Genomic DNA, 22,186 nt, shown 5'->3' on the forward strand with positions numbered 1-22,186 from the left:
ATAAAAGATATATAATTTAAAACTTTCTAGTAGCCATATTGAGAAATAAAAAGAAACAGATGAAATTAATATAACAACGTTATTTAACCAAATATATAAAAAACAGTATCACTTCTTTCTCAGGTCTCACCGGAATCACCTTGAGCAGTCCCTTCACCCCCGTCTGTTTTTGTGTCTCTGTACCTCGAAATTCTCCCAGCCTTTCCCCACATCCAATTCTGAAGCCACTTCTGCACTTTAAGGTGTTTGCTATAGCAGCACCACACTTCTCAGCACCAACCTCTGGATGAGTCTGCTTAGGCTGCCAGAGCAAAAGACGAGAGACACAGGGAGATGGAGAGACTGACTTCCAGCAGGTTCCTTGTGAAAGCTGACCAAATGGAGCCCTCCGAAAACTTTCACATATAATTACTTTCTTCAGGTCTATAGTCCAGTTACAGAAATAATATATCCAGAGCAACCTCAGGATATACTAGCATGGTTCTAAAACCTTTACTCCTGTTCAACTATATTTGCTTTTTGTTACTTGCAACTAAAAATTAACTATCTGTTAAATATCTCAAGGTACAAAAAGTGTTCCATTAAAGAAATAGCAGCCTTATTAAGGATATACTATGTGTAAGGTGTTATATAAGAAACAAAATTTAATGAGATACAGTTCCATAACGAACCTGAAATCAAATAAAGGAGATAGTGTAAGCACGGCTCACATGAGATGTTCCAAATGAGCACAGAATAGAGCCCCTGTTTCTGGCTGATCAGAAACCAGCAGATGCGCTGGAAGAGACAAAACCTACACTGCGTCTCAAAGGACCGAAGAATCCTTAGCATTTTAAAGATGAGAAAAGATGAAAGAAAGCACATGAGGCAGGGAAGGACCAGGATATTCAAGATACAGGGACAAGTCTTGACAAATCAAAGTGTGGAGTTCCCACTGGGAGGCAAGAGATAACAATGTAACCGACAGACTCAGGGGTGTAGAGAGCACAAACGTCCTCTCACATAAAGACAAATCAAGCAAGCCATCAGCAGTGGGAAGTAGGTTCTAAATTTATTTCTTGGAATGATGATAAATTTGATGGCAAATTCACTCACATACTTTCCGTGTGCCTTCTTGGTACCAGGGACTGCTCTGGGTCAGTGATAAGGTCCATGCCTTCAGATTTCTTTCCATTCCCAAACCCACTGAAGACATGCTCTAGCAAATTAAGTTTGTTGTTGTTTAGTTGCTAAATCACATCTGACTCTTTGCGACCCCACGGTCTGTAGCCCACCAGGCTCCTCTGTCCATGGGATTTCCCAGGAAAGAATACTGGTGTGGGTGGCCATTTCCTTCTCCAGGGGATTTTCCCAACCCAGGGCTTGAACACATGTCTCTTGCATCTCCTACATCAACAGGTGGATTCTTTACCACTGAGTCACCTGGTAAGTCCAGCAACTTAAGTTACTATAGTATTTTAATGTGTGGAAATTCAGCACACTGGCAAGTGTAAATGCATTCACAGCCTACTACTTTAATAATTATTATTCTAAAACTGTTTGGTAACCAAATAGCACTAATGAAAATACTGCAGATAGTCGGTTCAAGTAATGCACTACAAAAGGCCAAACTTCAGTCAAGACAGTGGTGCTGTCTTGACTGAAACAGAGGACACATTCAAGAGCAAAGAATGGAAAGAGAAGCTGTTCTTTGGAACACATGGAGTTTTAAATGATCACAGGATGAGCACAGACACACAGAACCACCTAGCAGGAGACTGGAAATTCAGCTCCTTGACAAAGATGCCACTGGAGAAGAAATGATTCAAGACACCAACGACACCAACCCGTAAGACTCCTCATGGAGGACACGAGTGAAGACAAGCTGGCTGCAGCACTCTGATTTCTGGGCTCCGTGGACCGAGTCCAGGTGCATTTATTACTTCAGCCTCACCATAAACAACCAACCTCCTACAGACTATATCACGAATCACAACGACTCCATCTTACTTTGATAATCTGTAATACTGTGCACCTAAGATGATAAAAAAGACTCCACTGTCTCTCCCTTAAAATCTGCCAGTTATCTGGCAGTGCATACATCTGGGTGATGAGAGCAAGGAAAATATGGGAAGCATACACACACACTTATGTGAGCTATAATCACTGGAAAAATCAGGAATAAAAAAATTCTTCAATTCTCCAAATAGGTAGATATTCAACACGTTTTATTTAAAATAGATTTTTAAATAAGTATCACAAAATTTTAATTTAAAAAATTAATTCACACAATATTCCATGTAATTCATCTGATATTCTTTAAGCTGAAGTTACCCCCTGTAATCCTATCCACTAATTTCTGCATGAAATGTTCAGGAAAGAGTCTCATAATTAAAGAACTAGCCCTGAACCTAAGCATCCTAGTTCCCACATCAAATCTAAATCTAAATCCATGTCTACATGTGCAGGGTCGTCCTGGATACAAACAGCGTCCACTAACAAAGTCAGGAAGTCAAGCGTCTACCTGCAAGACAAAGACACACTGCCATAAAACAAGTGAAACCAATCAGCCAGATGAAACAACACTCTCTAACTTTCAGAAATTACAGCTTTCAATTCTAAAATGTATAGGCAGGTTGCACCAACAGCAACAGTGGAATATCAGTAACAAATGACGACCTCTTCCATTCTAAATGACACCTTTGTAAGCTAAATTACTTACCCAGCTGGCAAAACAAACGAAAGGTAACTAAACTAAAATCACTTCTTGAGATAACCGATTACAGGACAAAAACAGCTCACTTTACTGTATTTTATGCAAAAACAAAAGCCTTACGCTCTGGTCTCAGCCCTGCAGGGTCAGTGAAGCACCCTGTGCGGCCGGGGCCCTGCTGTGGAGGCAGCTGTCGGCTGCACCCTAACCGGCAGGCCCGTGTCTCGAAGCACTGGTTTCTGCTCTCTGAGGCTCCCACCCAATTACTGGCTGGCCCAGACCTGCCCGGGAAGATCAGCGAGGCCCAGGCCACGCCAAGTTCACGTTTATCCTGATTCAGCCTCCCTTTCTTCAACTCACACTACAAATGACAACAGTCACGGGAATTTTAAGGACATTAGAAGAGAAGTATAAGGTTCTGCCTGTTTAGGAGCTTTTGAATCTAATAACAACCACTAAACATGTTTATGTAGGTTAAAAGGTGCAGGCAACAGCTAAAATGCTAAAGAAGATATGCCCTGGCAGCTGTGATGAGTGAAACCACCAAAACCAATACAGCTCTTAAAAATTAATGGGAATGAGGAATACTGGCAGCTGATAAACCAACAAATTTAGTTATCAGACACTTCCATTTCCACTCAAAACTCTAAAATGGAATTCATTCCTTTAACAAATCAGCTCAATGCTGCTGTGCATCAGAAATCATTCTGGGTACAATGGATCTAGTGGTGGTGATGGGGGGAGCCGATACCAGAATCCGAACCTCTATGGTCTTTAAATTCTGGTGGAATCATCATACGCACACATACACACACACATATACACACTCACTCCTTCATTAACGTGGGCTGTTCTCTATCAAGAACAACACTGGATGTGTAGAAAAGGACAGCAAAACCATTGAGACCAGGAGTGTATCAGACTTCCAGATCCTAACAGAATTTTATTTTCTATTGGGATTAAAAATCAGTAAAAGCAACATAATTCTAGATAATACAGCCTTAAACTAATCACAGGTGATACACTTTCACTGTTTACTTTCGTGCTTTTTGTGACTGAAACTTTATCCATGAAAATCATTGCCAACTAGTGAGAGGGAAAACAAAAGCGACAGATTTTCTCACACATTCAAGAAAAAAAAAATTTTTTTTCTGAGGTAAACAGGTTTAACAAGCTACACCCAGAGTTACACCTCTGTAAACCACTTGGCTTGCCTTCCCCAAACAAAATGTTTCCAACCTCAAATTCCAGCCCGATGAGAACAACAGAACTCAAGTCCTACCGACGTTCTGTGGGTTCACAGAAGCACCGTTCCACCTCATCTTTACAACCAAAGTGCCTGCTCTGAGGAGCCCAAGGGGAAAACAACGATCAGCAGGGGAGAGGCTCATCATTAGAGACAGCAAGACAGCGACTGCAGCACTCAAAAAGGAAGCTGTGGGTCAAAGTTCACTGAGCAGCAGCCGAGAGCACAGAAGTGCCTAATGGCCCGGGGCCAGCAGGGCCTCGCAGCAGAGATCCACCCAGAATCAGGATCCCCCAGCCCAGAGAGTGACTACAGGTCAGGAAGTGAAAGCACGCCTCCTCCCAGGAAGACAGGGCTCGACTGGAGTACAGACGCAGTCTGTGACACAACCTGGCTGCCTCTCTCTCTGTTTCAGACATTTTCAGGGAAAGACACAGCCTGTCTTTCCCTGAAGACACAGGTCTTCTGGCAGATAGGCAGGGGTGGCATACCTTTCCCTGGTCAGCTGGAGGCTAAGGAACATCCAACTCAGAGCACGCTCAAAACTGGAGCCTCAAAACTAACAGAAAGGCAAAATGACCGCACACTCAAAAAATTAATCTATTCATTTGCAAACAGAATCAGAGGCAAGACACAGGCTGTTGCTGGTTATGAGCCAGACTTTGCTTTTTTTCAAGGCAAAGAATTAAAATCGTACACAAACTATTAGGTACAAAATAAGACCATGGGCATTCCCCTATGGCTCAGTGGGTAAAATATCCGCATGCAAGGCAAGAGGCACAAGAAAGGCAGGTTCTATCCCTGTGTTGGCAAGAACCCCTGCAGGAGGAAATGGCAACCCACTCCAATATTCTTGCCTGGGAAATTCCATGGACAGAGGAGCCTGGTGGGCTATAGTCCATGAGGTCGCAAAGAGCTGGACACAACAAACTAAGCAAGCAACCAAAGCTACAAGGGTATACGATACAACACGGGGAACATGGTCAATATTTTATAACTATAAATGCAGTATAACATTTAAAAATTCTGAATCACTACATTGTATACCTGTAACTATATAATACTGTACAGCAACCACACTTCAATTTAAAAGAACTAAACTGAAGCAAAATAAAATCCTACACAGTGCCGAATGGGGTGGGGGTGGGAAGTCAGAATGGAGGGAGGAGTCTGGAGAAGGCAGAAAGCTTCCAAGGAAACAAGCCAGGGAAGTGCCCTAAGGAACAAGGTGGTAAACAAATCCAAGTAGGGCGCCAGGAGGCATTAACAGGCATGAAGATGAAGGCAGAGGGAGCTCCACAGTCAAGGCAGTGTGAATAAACGCGGATGAATGAAATTAAATGCTGAGCTTTCTCAGGAGCCTTTACTACGTCCTTCCATCTGTGATCTCTAAGGGAGGGCTGTAGTTTTCCATAACTTCTGTCTGTTTAAATATCGTAGACTGAATGTAGTTTAACATTTTCTTGACAGCTGTTCTCATAGAGAAACATTACTTAGGATGTTGAGGTGTGCAGTTCTGCACGTACCAGATAGGCTTCCTTTCCCACCATTTGCAAGACTGCTGGTGGGCCTCAAACCTGCGATGCTCAAGCCCGCCCCTGCTGCATTTCTGACTATCAAAGTCACAGGCTCCTTGCTTGCTCTGGGTTTGAAACCAGGAAATAGCAAGGCTCAGTGCTGGACAACAGAAGACTAAAAAATATATACTCTGCTCTTTAGACACCTCTATCTGGCTACTTGCTTATAACCGAGTGAAGCCAAAACACTCACTGTAAAGCAAATCTAACAGCAAGTATGTCAGAGGACCTAGGCCTCGCTCCAGACCCAAGGTTAGCTGAAAGGGTCCCAACTGGACGTCAGGCAGGTAGCACCTGACCGTATCTTATATATAAATAGATGCTTCTTCAAAATAATCAAACCTCGTCAAAATAATCCTCACAAAATTCCTTTGAGATGAAAGAGGACAAATTAGGTAAACTGAAATACAGAAGATGACTTAAACATAGTTGTGCAGTCACACAAGATAAGGGAATAATCTCAGGAATCCTCACTATCCACACAGAATCCTAAACACACTGTATCAGCCTCTGTCAAGAAAAAGAAAACAACGCCGGGCGAAGGAATAGAGGAAAACTTATACATATATACACACACACACACACACACACACACACACACACACATACACACATATGTATACATATTTAACTTTGATAGTTACAGAAGTACAGGAAGGCAAAACTTATAAGAATTCTGTCCATAGAAGAAATCTGTCCTGTATATTTTTCCATAACATGAGGGTTGATAAAGGTGATACAGCAAGCACTTTATATTAAGGTATTTAAAAGGTGTAATGTTTCGTAAAGCTCATTTCATCATTATTTCAATAACTAAAAGATAATGTTTAATACAGTTAGGAATTTTATTGGCTACAATGAGCCAAAACAATATCATGGAGGTAAGTCAACTCTGAAAATGATTACTCTTTAACATTCATGCAGGAACATGAACTATGAAAAGAAGTACCAGGCTGTTTTAGTCCCTACAAAGCCAGAAACAGCAAAGTAGTCCACCCTTAAGAAGATACTTGATTTAAACTATGCTGCTGCTGCTGCTAAGTCGCTTCAGTTGAGTCCGACTCCTATCGACCCCATGGACTGCAGCCCACCAGGCTCCTCCGTCCATGGGATTTTCCAGGCAAGAGTACTGGAGTGGGTTGACATTGCCCTCTCCAATTTAAACTATAAATTCAAACAAAACAATGTTTATCTTTGTGAAGTTTTAAAGACCCATGATTCTGTAAAGTTATGTTGGGCTTGATACATGAAGCAATGCAGATTTTCTTACTTGAAAAATAAAGATAATGCTGACTAAAAATAATTCACTAAAAGAACATACTTGAAATACAGTTGTAACTAGAAGAACATTCTATATGTACCTGAAACTACATACATAAAGACTGTATAGCAGAACATTTACAACCAACAAAAACTCTGTGTGTGTTTCTGAACACGTACCATGGAGTGCTCAAGAGCATTAACGCACAAGCTGAACCAACCACGTGTGCTCAGAAGGGTTGCTTTACTCACTGCCTCTTGACTGGCACTAGAGAACTGACCTCTTGGAATATTCAAACTGATAGAAACATTTTGCACACTCAGTACCTTGGCCACACTGTACTGTTCTGTCTAGGTGGTCTGTGCAAATAATGTGATTCATGGTAAGCATCTGCTTTCCTTCTGGAACTGGGTTTGGTCACTGCCCAGTCACCAGGCACTGTTACAGGGACAACCAAAAGTGTGCGGAACCAATGAGCTTACTACACCCTGCAAGAGCTGCTGCAGGTTGAGATGAAGCATGTCCTCCGCTACCCCTGGGCGAGGACTCTTTGAAGCTTGTGCCTGGTCACCCAACTTCTGACACACTTTCCCCTGTGGACTGTGCTTAGTATCATTTGTTGTAATAAATCACAGCCTCAAGTATAATGACTTCCAAGTTCAATGATTCCTCCTGACAAATCGCTAAATCTGGAGAGGGTCTTAGGGACTCCAGACACACAGAGTTCATAATTTTAATACACTTTCCATCATTTGAGTAGAATAAGAGGTAAAAACTAGTCTATACAATCCTGGTAATCAGATACAGCTCTTCTAATAACATAAGTTACATGACTTAGAGAAATATCAATCTCCATTCATGGAAACCATTTATAGTTAGATAAATACGGTTTTAAATCAGATCACCATCTAGAACACGGGATGGCAGTTTTGTTTTTTTGGGTTTTTTTGGTAAAGGACCAGATGGTAAGTACTTTAGGCTTTGAGGGCCACACAGTGTCTTTCACAAATACTGAACTGTGTCACTGCAGCATGAGCACCATAACAGACAGTGCAGAAACCAGTATGCATGGCTGCATTTCAATAAAACTTTATTTGCAAAGACAGGTAAGGGGCGTGATGTAGCATGCAAGCTACAGTTTGCCAACCTCATTCCAGAACAAATGATTTTTTCAATTTCTTTCCTAGGTAAAGAAAACCACATATTAAAAATATAATAAAACAAAAAGTAAACAAAGGAGAATACCAAAATTCTTTCTTCATCACTCAATGTTGCTATAATAAAACTCAAATGACCTAAATCATAAATTTTAAAAATCAACTTAGGATCTGCTGATACCTTCTATGAACTCAGAATAATACCAAAAGTCACGAAAAGGCAAGCCAGGGGTAACTTCCTGGCTCTCTGGCACTGGGAAACTCTAGCCTGGGTTTTCTATTGCTTCATAACAAATCACCACTAAGTCAGAGGCTTAAGGCAACATCCATTTATTAGCTCACAGTTCTGGTGTTCAAGCCTTTATTCAGGGCAAGAGAGTCCAGGCTAAAGTCTCTACACAGAGTCCCTAAAGGTCAGTCAAGGTGCTGGCGGGCTGCTTCTCATTTGGGCACAGGGTCCTCTTCCCAGTCCCCACAACAGAAGAGTGAGCTCCTCACAGCCTCTGGACTGAGGTTCCTGCTGCCCGTCAGCTGGGGGCTGCTCCTACCCAACATTACTTTCCACATGGCCGCCCCATCTTCAGATCCAGCAACAAACAGTCCTGTTCCTGTGGAATCCTCACATAATCTCCTGCAACTTGTTCCTACAGTCAAAGTCTAAACATTTAATTTAGACAATAACTGGATTCAGCATTGCTCAATGAATATCGCAAAGTGTGCCTAACAAAATCAAAGCCCTGAAAAATCATTGAGAGGTTTTGAAATGAGCTTTTTTATAGAAATGGTCCGACCTTAAGAACATTTAACCCAAGCTTCTGAGACACTGGACCAGCACTGACGTGAACCTTAAGCATTCAAGGACTACATGACTTTGAATGAGGTCAAACAAACATGCTTATCATGCGAGGTTCTTAATCATACCTGTTAAGTGCCCCAAATCTATATAAATTCCTTCCTTCATCTCCACAACTTGCTGCCTTAATGATAACTAACACAAAAGAACAAAACAAGAAATTTCTAACAACTTGAGACCATAAACCAATTAGAGCCATTTTCTTGTTGTTATGCTCAATCATGTCTGACTCTTTTCGACTCTACGGACTGTAGCCCACCAGGCTCCTTTATCCACGGAATTTTCCAGGCAAGAATACTGGGACGGATTGCCACTTCCTCCTCCAGGGGATCTTCCCCACCCAGGGATCAAACCCTTGTCTCTCACATCTCTTGCATTGGTAGGTGGATTCTTTACTACGAGCACCACCTTGGAAGCCCGTGAAATGCCCTGCCTCTTTCTCTTCTACCAGGCAAATTCTTATTTAATGCTGAAGACTTTGTTAATCCATCCATCATCTACAAAGTCCTCTCTACCCCAACCTTCTATTATGAGTGAACACCCACACATCCACCACTGAGGATACCCCATGGCTACTCCCACACTTTGCTTAGCATGTATCTACTACAGAGCTCCTCCTAACCCACAAAGGCTTTTCTCTTGCCAACACTACATAGTGTACCCACTTCTATTACTGAATTTCTATATGTTATTTGTGTACATGTCCGTCCTTTGAGACTGTGAGCTTAAAAGCCTAACCTGGTTTCTGTATGCACGGCTTCAAGAGTTTAGACTGGCACAGAGAAAGTTCCTGTGAGAGAGAATATGAAACAAGTAGGTTCTGACCACATCACTCACTGAAAACTTCTCTTTATCTGATCTCTAAATAACAACAGCAGAAATCCATTTTTTACACTATATACCCTTCCCTTATGTGCTAGGCACAACAGTTCCATCTGAACAGCAGCAATGGGGAAATGAGTTTTGCACCACTTCTGCAGCTGGTAGAGAAGGAAGCTAAACAGGCTCCTTCTGCTTTGGGAGGAGCGCAGATTCTGTCTATGTTACGTAACACACACACAAAAAAAAGACCCTCGGGGAGACCACAACCAAACTTACAGATACTACTCATATGAGAGGGTAACCACCTCGGCTCTGACCTATTTTTACATCCAGGAAACTACCTCTTCAGGAGAGAAATGTGAAATCAGGTCCTGTGAGAGAAGATGGGATTAACAGAAAGCAACAGACCTGAAGTGACCGTAGGAAAACAGTCACTAACAATAGGATCTTTTTCAGACTAGGGTGAAAATATTTCTCTTTCTACAAGTATTTGTTCCCCAGATGACAAGACTCTTAAATGTACCATAGAAAACAAATTTTTTCTACAAAGCATCCCCCTCATAACTGCCTATCATGACACAGCAACCAAGAAACACGAAGCTTGTTCTGGGGACAGTCAACTGGTGATTTCCTGCTAGACTTTCTCAACTCAGAGGGTGATGAAACGGCCTGGTGTTGCAATGCAGTTATGGCTTGGGTGAAAACGCAGGGCATCCAAGGCAGAAGTGGCCGAAGACAGTGGAGCCCAGCAGGAAGTTGTTCGTACAAAGGAAATTGCAGGTTCTAAGATGAAGAGGAAGTCAAGAGGGAGAATTAAGTGTCTTAAGAACTTGAGAAAATACTGAAGAAACTACTTGTGGTCTCACACATACTTAAAACCTTATGCAGCATATTCAGGTTATCATTAATTATAAATTTGAAACTTTGCCAATGCAGTTCAGGGTAAAGTTTACCCACAGTGGGGATTTCCGGATGGCTCAATGGTAAACAATCCGCCTTACGACGCAGGTTCAATTCCTGGGTCAGTAAGATCTCCTGGAGTGGAAAATGGCAACCTACTCCAGTATTCTTGCCTGGGAAATCCTATGGACAGAGGAGCCTGGAGGGCTACAGTCCATGGGACCACAAAGAGTCAGACACAACTGAGCACGCACATATATGCCTCACGTTTTCACCTACAGAAGTCAAATCCTGTCTTCGTTAACTGTCTGTGAGGAGCTGCTGTCTGCCTCTATTCCTTGCAGGGAGCTCTTCTGTAAGAATGTCTATGATGACACTGACTAAAGGGACAGAGGAAGACCACTCTCACCCGTCTGCTCCTACAATGAGAATCCTGGTCATACTCCTCTTCATGATAACCATGCCCTGCACCCTCCTTCTCACATACAAATGCTCCCACAGGAGCTTTCAGTCTCCATAAAAAATGGTAGATTCTCTGAAAGTGTATTTCCATTTGCCAGTAAGATTGTCGTAGTCACAAAGAACATACTACTAGTCAGCTCCTTGGCAATAAATGAAAGAGCACAAATGATCATTTTGAGTTCAGAACAACTTTCACAGTGAGACCTAAGGACTCTCCGGTAGAAGTTGTTTCTGTCCCCTTCATCTGTGCATGCACGTGTGCTAAGTCACTTCAGTCATATCCAACTCTCTGCGACCCTATGGACTGTAAGCTTGCCAGGCTCTTCTGTCCATGGGATTCTCCAGGCAAGAATACTAGAGTGAGTTGCCATGCCCTCCCACAGAGGATCTTCCCAACCCAGGGATGGAATCCTGCACTGCAGGTGGATTCTTTACCACTGAGCTACAGGGGAAGCTACAGACAACAGAAACTGAACAGAAACTTCATATCTCAGGATTGATAGGATAGGATGCTTATAAATATTCACAGAACACACCTTTTCACCATTAAGCAAGAAATAGCATTGCATATATGTTTTTAGTCAATAACAGGCTTTATAAATATGAGTAGTGGCATTAACAAGACTATTCACAGGTTTCATACAAGACCACATGTGACTTTCTTTCCCAAGTCTGGAAAGTAAGTGTGACCGTGTCGATTTCTCTCTAGCCCGACTCTCAGCATGTTTACTTCTGTGAGTAATGTGAGGCACCAGAACCTGCTTTTTATTCTGATTGTCAAAATCAGAATGCCTCACGTTTTCACCTAGAGAAGTCAAATCATGTCTTCGTTCACTATCTATGAGGAGTTCTGGTAATCACTATTTTACTCTAAATGACCTGCACTCAACAGTGAGATCTCCCTTGAAAAACCACATTTTTGATATCTCAACAGTCACTGAAATCATCATCCTACACTTCTCATCTGGCTTCTGAATCCCTGTGTTCTTAGATCGACATCTCCCTGTCTCACTTTCATTCACGGACCAAACACCCCTGAGCGCCAGGCGCTCTGCTCACTGCTGCTGCACAAACACTGAGGTAGATGTGGGCGAGGCGTGGGCAGGGAGTAACCTGTACCACCGAGCACACCACGTGCCATGGCAGGAGGAAGGACAAAGCGCTATGAGGTGGGGAGCAGGGCATGAGCCTACCCGGGGTGGGTACAGGGAGGGCTCCCGGGAGAGGCTGGCCCTGTGAATGTCCTAGGCCGCCGGCAGTGGAGTTTCTGGCCAGCTGTTTAACTTCATCATGTTCGCATATTTCCACTGTCTTAAACATGTGCTTAACAACATGCACTGCCTGTGCCCTTAGAATGCTGTCCACAAGCTCTGCATTTGTTTTCTTTCTACCCTATGCAACAGGGTTCCACAAACTCAGGGGACTGCAGTCACATTGGCTTATTACCTAGCAGTTCTGCAGGCCACAAGTCTTGCTTGTTTTTCCCTTGTGTTTTTGTGGCCGTGTCAGGTGGCATATGGGATCTTAATTCCCCCACCAGGGATTGAACCCATGCACCCCCTACACTGGAAGCAGGGAGTCTTAACCACTGGATTGCCAGGGAAGTCCCTTGCTCATTTTAACTGAGTATTCTGCTCAGGGTATCACAAAGGTGACATCAAGGCATGGCTGGGCTTAGTTCTCCCCCAGACTCTGGAGAAAAATCCAATTCTAAGTTCAGTCTTCTTGTTGGTAGAATTCAGGTCCTTCTGACTTTAAGACTGAGGTCTCCACTTCCTGGCTGGCTGGGGGTCAGGGTCCACCCTGAGCTCCTAGATGCTCCCACACTCCTTGCCCTGTGGCCTCTTCCAACTGTGAACCAGCAATATTACATAAATCCCTTTTCTGCCTCCAATTCTGACTCCCCCATCTCTGACCTCTAGACCCAGATGGAAAGGGTTTGTGGGATGAGGCCAGGCCCAGAGGATCAACTCTTGTCCTCAAGTCCACTGAGCTAAATACAAAGTTTAATCAGGGAGTAAATGCACCCAAGTCACAGTTTCAGGGGCCGTGCAGGATTCAGCAGAAGTGGGGTATCAGGGTCATTTCAGAACTCTACCACAATTTATAAAGAAAACGCAAAAACCACAAAAAGCTGGCATCAAAATACTTGTCATCAAGGAAGAATTTATGGTACCGATGAGAAATAGAGTACAAGTTTCTTTCTATGTAAGGATTTTATTTTTCAAACTTGAGATTGCAAAAACCAAAAAATTACAGACAACAGTCAAATCTATGCCTCCTGCTTTTTTATCCTTAAATCACTCATCTTTACAAATACCTGAGACATTTATATTTGAATATCTCTCTCAACCTTACATAATACAAGCAAATTTATAGCCTTCCCCCTTCTTAGATTTTTGTTACACCCGCAGGCAGCCAGTGTTCCAGGCTACCTGCCTCAGCATGATGACTTTATCTTTTGCTCTATGTTCTCTGTGACAACAAGCCAAACTGAAACTAATTCATTCATAGGTCTTAATACTCCTTCCTCTCTCCATTCCCACGCACACTCCGTCTGGAACAGGGTCATTAGAAACCCAACCTGACCTCCCCTCCCTGGGACTTTCCTTCTTTCTCCTGTCCATGAACAGACTGGCCCCGCTCCACCCATGCCAGTGAAGTCCTCAGCAGCCCACTCAGTCTCCTCCACTTGGGAATCAGCGTGGCCCCCTTGCTCCAGTCACAGGGAGCTCCTCAGGCCAGCACCCAAGGCCAACACTTAGCATTCCCTGAGCCCCAACCTCATACTTCAAGGCCCTCAATCCCACTTCACACCAGAGTCGGCCTCAGGGACTCCTCCCCACGAGGCCCACACCTCAGGTTCAGAGCACACATGCCTTAGCCCTAGAGGCTCCTGAGCCTGCTCCACGGAGGCTTTTCTGGTTATAGCCCCCACCTGTCTCAGACACTCTGTACCCACACTGCCCAGCATGAGCCTCATCTGGCTTTGGCACCTGTCACTTTAATAGGGGCACTGTGCTTCTCTACCTTGTCCAGATCTGTGTGTGTGTGTGTGTGTGTGTGTGTGTGCACTCAATATACATATATACACACACACATATATTTAATAGGGGCACTGTGCTTCTCTACCTTGTCCAGATCTGTGTGTGTGCATGTTCAGTATACATACACACACACACACACACACACACATATATGTTTAATAGGGGCACTGTGCTTCTCCACCTTGTCTAGATCTGTGGGTGTATGTGTTAGGTATACATACACACACACACGTTTAATAAGGGCACTGTGGTTCTCTACCTTGTCCAGATCTGTGTGAGTATGTGTGTGTTCAGTATACATACACACACACACACACATTGTTTTCTAGATCCCTCAGACCTTGTGCAGCACACCTAAGAAGTTAGGGAATTTGTCATTTTTCCCCACTATCCAATTTATTGATATCTCCAGTCCTAATTTTTCATCTGTTTTTAGAATCCCTTTATTTCTTCCTGCTGGAAAGAACAACATGTTCAGAATAGAGGCTAATACAGTAAGTGATCCATTCTCCTCCTCTCTATAGGAATGAGGTAATAGCATAACTAACAATCCAGAGTTACAGATAAGTCAATTTACTTAATGTCTACATTAAATAATGGAAAAGAGATTCTAGGAAAATAAACTACTTCTTCTAGAAATCAAGGACACATAGTAAAAGCTTTAAAGTAGGGAGAGAAACATAACTTGGAAAATCTACATTTTCATATGCAAAACTGCTATGCATGGGGGCTGCTTTGTTTCCCAAGTAAAAGATGGGAAACAACTTGAATGTCCACACACAGGGGAACGGCGCGAGAGAAGGGGGTCCTGCCCTGTGTGGGCCCCGCACCACACTGGGCAGTGAAGGGGACCTCCTGCGTTCCCAGGGAACGACCCGGGCACACTGCCTGTGCACCCCGCGTGCAGCGCTGTGTGTCAGGTACGGAAGGACCCGGGCACACTGCCTGTGCACCCCATGTGCAGTGCTGTGTGTCAGGTATGGAAGGACCCAGGCACACTGCCTGTGCACTCCACATGCAGCGCTGTGTGTCAGGTACAGAAGGACCCAGGCACACTGCCTGTGCACTCCACGTGCAGCACTGTGTGTGAGGTATGGGAGGACCCGGGCACTCTGCCTGTGCACCCTGCGTGCAGCGCTGTGTGTCAGGTACGGAAGGACCCAGGCACTCTGCCTGTGCACCCCATGTGCAGTGCTGTGTGTCAGGTACGGAAGGACCCGGGCACATTGCCTGTGCACTCCACGTGCAGCACTGTGTGTCAGGTACGGAAGGACCCAGGCACACGGCCTGCGCACTCTGTGTGCAGCACTGTGTGTCAGGTATGGGAGGACCCGGGCACTCTGCCTGTGCACCCCACGTGCAACGCTGTGTGTCAGGTACGGAAGGACCCGGGCACTCTGCCTGTGCACCCCATGTGCAGCGCTGTGTGTCAGGTACGGAAGGACCCGGGCACACTGCCTGTGCACTCCGCGTTCAATGCTGTGTGTCAGGTACAGAAGGACCCGGGCACATTGCCTGTGTACTGCACGTGCAGCGCTGTGTGTCAGGTACGGACGGACCCGGGCACTCTGCCTGTGCACCCCGCGTGCAGCGCTGTGTGTCACATATGGGAGGACCCAGGCACACTGCCTGTGCACTCCACGTGCAGCGCTGTGTGTCAGGTACGGAAGGACCCGGGCACACTGCCTGTGCACTCCACGTGCAGCGCTGTGTGTCAGGCATGCTGGCATTCGTGTACAGAGGTCAGGGGACAGAGCGTCACACACTAATGTCTCTGGGAAAACTTAGTCATAGTGGTTGCCTGCTGGGGAAGGGGACTCTGGGAGAGAGGCAGCTGCCACCCTGCGTGTAGTATGGTGACTGCAGGAACCTGGTTCCAAAAGAGGCCTGGCGGAGCTGCTCTGCGAATGCAGGAGCAGGACAGACTGGCCCACAGCTTGTTACCAAGCTCAGGGCCCCAGAAGAAGCCTCCTACTTGCAGAAACCCACCTATGTCTTTACCTGACCTTCTCTGGCAGGGGAAGTTGCAGAGGTCACACATCCTAACACCTGTGGACCCCACTTCTGCGGCAGGTGCTGGGCTGCCCGCAGCACAGACACATCGGAGAAGACCCACAGCCTGTGGTGAGGGTGGTCAGGTGGCACCCGCCCACCCTGCCATAGAGACCATCAGATGTGCCATGTGTGACTACATGAATGGAACTCAAGGCCATTACGCTAAGTGAAGCAAGTCAGGGAGAGAAAGACAAGTCCTACATGGTATCATCTATACGTGGAATCTAAACAAACAAGCCAAACTGGTAGAGGCAGAGAGCAACACAATGGTTACCAGGGGCTGGGGGTGGAGGGGTGGGACAGATGCTGTGACGGGGACAGACCTGCAGCCAACAGGAAATAAGCCCCAGAAATCTAATACACAGCAGGGAATACAGATAGCAATAAGTGTTCTCATCATCAAACTGGCTTGGAGACTGACACCTAACAATTGCAAAAATTAAGAAGAAATGATAATTATGTAACATAACAGAGGTGCTAATTATCCCCACAAGGGCAATCATGTTGCAATATACAACTGTATCAAATTAACAGGCTGTACACCTTAAATTTACAGGTGGTATCTGTCCAAACTATTTCAGTTAAAAACTGAATCAATTATAAGTTAAAAATAAAGAAAAAATAAAGCCAATCCATCTGCTACCTGCCCCAGTGCATGCAGGGAAAGGCTGGAAACTCACCCGAGACTGGGCAGCAGCTGTGGACCCAAGACAAGGTCTGACCATAAGCTCAAAGGAAAAACCTAACTACTAGAGATGGAGACACTTTTCAGTAAACATTTTTGGAATATGAAGGCTGCTTTACCAGAAACACCCCTGAGAAGACTTCATGAGAAACCTGGTATTCTCAAAAAAGTCTGTAAGATTTGTTACCACTGAAAGAAATCAAATGAACACTGGGTATCTTCCAAATGACAATTCTATGTGGGGCCTGCGACTGATAATTAAACAACTGAGCAGACCTAGCCAGCTAGTGGAGCTGGTACCTCATCTAGGACTAGGCTCTACAAAAACAAAACCTGCTTTGAAGTTACAGGATCAAAAACACTGCTTAGGGATTTGAACTAGACTTCTGGTGATCATCCTGTGACACACACAAAAGACATACAGCATCATCATGCTGTACACCTGAAACTGCTACAACCTTATATGCCAATTACATGGCAACTTAAGAAACAGAAAAATAAACAAAGAACCAGAACACAGCTTGAAACCAAGCGGGGGTTCCTGTGGCAGCTTCTGGCCCAGATTAGGCCAACAAGACAACCACGGCTCTTCAAAGTGAGGCCCAAACTCCAGAGTCAAGGACTTGGGAGTGAACACCCAGCACAGAGGAACCTTGGCTTGATGGCCAACAGGGCAGGAGCCATGAAAGAGTTCAGGGAGGAACTCTTTATCTGTAGGATTAAATGTGATTGTTTACTCTCCTGGGCAGTACGCTTTCACAATGAACCAAATGTTTTATTTCATATTAACAGAAGAATAATGCTTTATAGGAGCAACCACTAAACACAGAGAGCATATTGCCCCTTCTCCATGTTCTCCTTTGAAACAGTGACCCATGTATATTTAAAACAGATGTCTACCTTTGATTTTAGTACTCTACAGGCACTTCAGCCACCTCGCTTTAAGCCCCCAAAACAGCTAGAACTCTGCTAGAAGAGAGTGATTTTCCTTAACTCCTAGAGATGGAGGAAAGGAGAGAGGGAGGGAGAGAAGCAGGGAGGGGGAGGGGGAGGGAGCACACTGGCAGCGGGCCACCGCACTCTCCCGACCAAACATGAGCTCAGCGGCCCCCAAACTGAACTGCAACACAAAGCATGTTTCTGCTCTTCTGAAGAGCAAAATCAGAAAGCGAATGCTTTTTTTAAAAGAGTCATTTTAATAACATGCAGAACTCTGTGATGCTTCCAAACACAGGCATGGAAAGGGGCCATCCAACAAGCCTCCCTTCTGAGAGGTCAATGCCAGAGGCAGGGTTGGGGGCAAGGACAGAGGGGAACCCAGAAACTGAAGAGTTCGAAATATTTTCCTACCTAAATAACATTCCTTTAAATAGCTCTAATTTCCATGTCTTTTAATTCCCCGGGAGACACTTTTGCAACATGAATTAGCCCATGAGTCTCCCCTGGAGCTTACTGTAACGCAACCTCTGACAAAACACACCGCATTGTTGGCTCACCAGGCAGCGGCGGGACAAGACTGGATAGGTAAGGCTTTGATCAAGTGGAGGTGATGGTGGCCCCCCAAACAGGAACATGGGTAAGAAGGGAGGAGGGTGCCTAAATTCTCCCTGTAATGTGTTATTTCCCAGGCTGTGCAGATTCATGGGTGCTCATGATTTTTTCTCTATTTTTGTATACCTATTTTATTTTTAAAAAAACAGGCCAAAAAACACAACGCACATATTCTAGAAATGGCAGAAATCAGATGTGGTGATGTGTAAAGGTGTGTGGGCCAAGAGTGATGGGAGAAAAGGCTCAAGGTAGGACTCGGAGACACACCTGCAAGAGGTGACCTGTGCCTGGCGGCCTGCAGACACGGGGCCCGGAGGAAGGCCCCCCAGGCCAGTCCCACGACAGCTCTGCAACAGTCTTGATGGGGGCTTCTGACCCCACCACACATCACAGCTACTGTGCGTCTGTAAACACGAGGCAAGTGTTCTGTCAGCAGCACGCAAGACAGGCCCTCGCAGCCTCTTGTTTCTGGGGCAGCACAGCAGGCCTCTTCCCCACCAACCTCAGGAAGCGCGCATGTCACCTGCCGTGCTGCTCGCATCCATGCACACACACCCCCTCCAAGCTGCCCCAGAGCCCTCCACTGCACCTGCTGTGCTGCACACATCCACGAAAGCATGTGCATATGCAAACACACACACCCTCCACACTGCCCCACAGTGCTCCACTGCACCTGCCATGTTGCACACATCCATGCACACACACACATACCCTCCACCGCACCTGCTACGCTGCGCGCACACACACCCTACACACAGCCCCACTGCCCCACAGCCCTCCACCACACTGCGATTAGGCTCACACTAACCACTCTGCCTTCCCGGGGCCCCTCTGGCTACTCCAAAACCTAGACTCAGGTCAGAAGACATGAAGCATGCAGAGCCTCTGGACTGGATGACCACCGCAAAGGCAGCCCAGAAGCGCTGGCCGTGACCTGACAGCTGACGAGCCCTGTGTTCCTGACACCCATCACCGAGGGCCTGCTCTTCCAGACCCAACTGAGCCAAACTAAGCGAGCACTCCTGCACTCCCGGAGCCCTGAGTTCCGGATCCCCACACACGCCAGTTCCAAGACTACTCTACGACACATATCTCCGAATGCCTCTCCGTCTTGGCAACGTTCAAGTCACAGAACGCCTGCAGAGCTCATTAAGGACAGCTGGGCCTCACCCCTGACTGATTCAGTGGTCTGTGGCTTGCCCGAGAATCTGTATTTCTAACAAGCTCTTAGGTGGTGCTCTGCTGCTGGTTGGAGATGACGTCTCTACACAGGCCTCACATCTGAATATTTGGTTTTAACTCCTGTCCACTTAATGCAGCCTTACTGAGTCCAAGCCTGTAGTCTCCCCAGGGGCAGTGAACTCCCTAACTAGGCATGGGGGTTGGCAGCCCCCACTCAGGCCCTTCCTGGGGGCCACAGTGTGTCACTGACCTATAGACCAGGGTCAGTGTACTTCCAGCCTGTCTCCTTACTAAGGGTCGGATGGCTAGAAGGCACTCAGCATATAAGGAACTCAATTATTAACAAAAATGATTTATTATGATGACAAATTCATATAATGCTTTACCATTTACAAATCCTTCATCCTCTTATGTGGGCTCACTGGAACCTGACAACAAGTTCTAATAGCAGATATCACTGTCTGCATTTCAGGGCTAAAAGTGAAGTCAGAGCAGTTTTGAACCTACTCAAGGCCACGCACTAGCACTTTAGACGCCTCCTTTTGCGTAACTGTGGTCATTTAATCCATTTATCAGCTGTAATTTTTTTTTTTTTACAGTTTCATCAGCATCACTTATCACTTATTTTCAATATTAAAAAGCACAACAGAATCTAAGCAAGGTGTGAAAGACATAGGTGAATGCTCACCATAACACAAAATAAATGCTGAATCAGAGTCCTACCCGCCCATGAATACAAACAGCACCAAAGCAATGTTCCAAGAACAAGGTGATGGGCACCGTGAAGCATCAACACTGCCTCAGACTGGCAGTAGCTGAGAAGTTTCCGTGTTTGCTTTTCACCCTATGGAGTGTTTCACTTTTCGTTTTGATTTTCTTTGCATGAGCTGCCTACATGTAGAAATGGGGAGATTTTTACAGATAGATCTGGAGAGCTTCCTGGAAACTGAGAGGATCTGATGTGGGAGCCACATTCCAGTAAAGCAGCACCTGTGGGAGCCTCCTAACAGCTTACAGGTCCTGTGCCCGGCAACCCCTCAGAGGCCTGACGCTCTGAACCACTCCCCCAGCCCACAGGCCTCCTACCTGTGGACCATTGATCCACAGGTAGAATCAATGACAGAGACAGGTGAGCAGAGGAAACTCCCCAGGCTTCAAGGTGAGCACAGTAAACGGAATCACCACTTGAGAGCGATGTCCTCTGGCTGCTTAAGAACTAATGAGAAATAACCAGCCACACAGCAATGATTCTTATTGTCTGCTTTCTGGAAAAGCCAGTTTCTCTCCATTTCTATAAAGAGTGTCCCAGACTCTTTCAAGCAGTTTTACATACATACATATGCATTGTTCAGTCTGAAAGTCAACCCTGATTACACTGCTGTGGTTTGTTGCTACTGAGGATTCACTTGTTGAAGCAGGAAGAATACCTGGAAGGAGAAAGCTAGTGGTAAATTTCAAAATGAGAACTACCGTTCGTGATGTATTCTTGACACACACAAAGTACCTGAAACACACACATCCACAAAAGACTGCACTCTCCAGAGAGATGGGGTGCTGCCTACCTTAAACTGGAAGACACCGATAAACCGTACAAGGCGCTAAGTCGAGTGATCAAATCTCAAGCTTGTCTGCAACGGTTAGCTGATTTTCAAGGAAAATGAGAAAAAGAATTCAAATATTCATTCCCCACCTTCATCCCTGCAGAACAGGCTGAGACATAAAATCACTATCCTGCATTCCTGCATTCCTAAACTCTCTTTTCAATTCTGCCCCTGTGGGTTCAGCCGAAAGGGAAGGCCATCTCAGGCTCTTCATGTGCTCTGACGCACAGACCTGGGACCAGAGACTCCCAAACAAGCAGAGGCCTTGTCTGTGGTACTTTTAAAGGAGTGATGCTGTCAACATTTGGGACTAACAGTGCTCTGACGTGGTATGAATTCTTCATCTAATGTGCCACGGATAATAATATAAAAATAGAACTCGACTAAAAACTTATACAAGTAAAAGGGTCGGAGACACTATGCTTCATTCTTATTACCAGATGTCCATGAAATCCCAGTCACACAGAGTTCACATCTTAAAATGAAAATAAATTATATAAAAGTGCTGATTCTAATTACCTCCAGCTAGACAGACTATAGAAAAATTACTGGAATATGAATTAATAATGAAGACAAAACTCAAAAGAGGGTGTATGTGTTCACATGTGTATCCTACATCCTAACTTCTTAAATATAAATAACTTTGGGCAGGACTAAAACCCATAGAAAAGAAAGATTACATGAAAATAGAACCTTTGAAGTTTCCCACTGAAGTAATATAAAGGTGAGAAAGTGCTCTTGAATTGAGAAATTCTTATGAGACAGTTTGAGCCAATGCCATTCCGTATTAGAGACAACTACAGAAAGAGCAGACGTGAATATATTTAATTGTCTTCACGTCACAAGACTGCTGTGCAATGGGCAGAAGGATATCTTAGCCTTAAATCTGAATCTTAAGAAAATCTGTTTCTGGTTCTGTCTTCCTGCCACCACAGGAAAATGTGCCAAACTCAGGAGTGAACCATACAGTGTAAATCTATCATTTTGGATGTGCAGTTATTTGGGGGAAAAATAAGATAATCATTCAATATTTTTAAATTAAATAAATAAAATGTTATGCCTAGAGCCCAGTTTACTTGTTAACAGATTTTATAA

At 44.9% G+C, this 22,186-nt stretch overlaps 1 protein-coding gene across 6 annotated transcripts in view; it reads right to left on the minus strand.

The window, feature by feature from the left end:
* The window catches only part of SPIDR (scaffold protein involved in DNA repair), a 277,621-nt gene that overhangs the window by 190,042 nt on the left and 65,393 nt on the right, over positions 1-22,186 (minus strand). Inside the window, exon 1 of one of the 6 annotated variants that reach the window (XM_070802510.1) lies at positions 4,430-4,450. The exons of 3 other annotated variants lie outside the window; for them this stretch is intronic. The gene's annotated coding sequence lies outside the window, so the exon portion shown is untranslated. Of the gene's footprint in view, positions 1-2,815; positions 2,836-3,974; positions 4,132-4,429; positions 4,451-22,186 lie in introns of those variants that run through there. 2 more of the 6 variants (XM_070802508.1, XM_070802511.1) reach the window with 2 other exon arrangements.

This window comes from Bos indicus, chromosome 14 (genome assembly GCF_029378745.1).
Source record: "Bos indicus isolate NIAB-ARS_2022 breed Sahiwal x Tharparkar chromosome 14, NIAB-ARS_B.indTharparkar_mat_pri_1.0, whole genome shotgun sequence".
In the NCBI taxonomy this organism is placed as follows: domain Eukaryota; kingdom Metazoa; phylum Chordata; class Mammalia; order Artiodactyla; family Bovidae; genus Bos; species Bos indicus.